The sequence below is a fragment of the Ananas comosus genome, linkage group 6 (genome assembly GCF_001540865.1).
Source record: "Ananas comosus cultivar F153 linkage group 6, ASM154086v1, whole genome shotgun sequence".
Taxonomy (NCBI): domain Eukaryota; kingdom Viridiplantae; phylum Streptophyta; class Magnoliopsida; order Poales; family Bromeliaceae; genus Ananas; species Ananas comosus.
In genome coordinates this window covers 11,644,992-11,647,038 of record NC_033626.1, presented here as the reverse complement: position 1 = coordinate 11,647,038, position 2,047 = coordinate 11,644,992, and positions in this window count along the sequence as shown.

Below are 2,047 nucleotides of genomic sequence, written 5' to 3'. Positions count from 1 at the left end.
CACCTTTTTAACTCTTTTTCTTTTACATAGATTATTTGTAGCTACATGTTCAGATGCAATGGTTGTATTGACAATATTTTTCTATTGTGTAATATTTAAAGTTCTTCTAGTTTGTTTATGCTTGTTGAATTTAATATTTTAATAACTTTTAATCGGATGGTTCTTTTTTATGTAGGGGTAGGGGGGAGAGGAGAGAAAGAAGAGAGAATAAGGTTGAGTGAGATTCTTTTTCTTTTAATTTCTCTGTTAACAACAGATGAGAGAGAGTAGGTTTGAAGGAGGTTTTCTTTCTCTTTTTTTTTGTAACGTGTTATATGATGCATCCCCTTACCATTATCCCCAAACCTTGTGCCACAGACTCAAGAGGCATCCCGGTTTAAAACTATGTATAGGAGCTTCGATACTAATTGATATATAGAGCACAAGCTCTCTCTCTCTCTCTCTCTCTATATATATATTATTATATATATAGGTAGGTTTGTGTGTTCCGGTTGGAGCCTCCGTGCTCCAAAACCATTTTTGGTGATTGAGGCTTCGAATCGACGATCTGATCTTTAGACTGATCTGAGATGTTGAATTATCTAGGAATAATTGTGATTTTTCAATATCATTTACTACGATTGAAGGGTTCAAAATCAATCGGTTTGAAAATAAAAACTCCAAATAGTGGTGATATAGCATCAAATCTCATTAGAGATATTAATTTGTAGGTAAATATATAAAACTTTTCTATAAAATTTCACTATGATTTGATATTTTACACCGTAAATTGTAAGGTTTGGGGAAGTGGGGGGGAGAGCAGAGAGATGAGAGTAAGTTTGAAGTGGCGATTCTCTTTCTCTTTTAATTCTCTATTAACACAAGCGAGAGAGAGAGTACGTTTGAGTGGGTTTCTCTTTTCTTTTTTATTTTCTGTTACAGGTGTTATATGTGCATCCACTTCATGGCCATAATCCCCAAAACTGCTGACAGATCTCAAAGAGCATCAACGCGTTTAAACACTATAGTATAGTGAGTTCTTATATTATTGATGATATGAAGCACAACATCTATAATATTAATTATATATATAGTGACGGCATAGATACTTTTTACAAGGCACAAGTGATATTGTGGTCTATGTTTTTACCATTGGCTCTACTTTTTGATTATTAATCCTGGATTAAACATATTCACCTATCACGACCTACCACCATGCATCCGAACTCAATCTTCTCCATCCAAAGTGCTAAAACAACAAGTATCCATTGCGTGATATCTTTTAGCAAGTATCTAGCTCTACTCATATATATAATATATAGTATATATTATATGTATATATATATAACTTATATATATTATTTATAGGAGTAGTCTTGTGTGCCCTATGGAGACCTCCGTAATCTAAGCATTTTCGGTCATGGAGCTTCCGAATGACGATCTAGATCCTTTAGACGTGATACTAAGCGTATTTGAATTATCTAGAAAATAATTTTGTATTGTTTCAATATCGTATTACCTAGAATTGGAAAGGGTTTCAAAATAACTGGTTGAAAATAAAAGCTCAAATAAGTGGTGATATAGCATCAATTTTCGATCTGACAGATATTAAATTTGTAGTAAGAGTTATAAAAATTTTTATTCAAATTCATTGATTTGAATTATTATCTACTACCGTTAACTTAGTAGATATTTACATCACCATATAAAAATCGTGGATTTGAAACTCTTTGCGATAACTAGGTAAATGATATCAAAAACTCACAAATTATTTTTTAGAATGTTTCTAATACGCTAGATCAAGTAAAGACGGAATTGATTGTCAATTCAAAGCTCCATCATTGAAAACGGTTTGGAGCTCATTTAGGTCTTCTGCTCCTAATAGCAACATAGGCTACTCTTATATATTATATACATTTGTATATTCTCAATTTCAAGGTCATGTCGCTTACCTCGATGGCGCATTTTTTTGCCTTTTTCCTCTTATTTACCTACCTTCTTAGTTGAAGTCGGATTCTCGTTCTCTTTAATTCTCTGTTAACAACAGAGAGAGAGAGAGGAGGAGGTA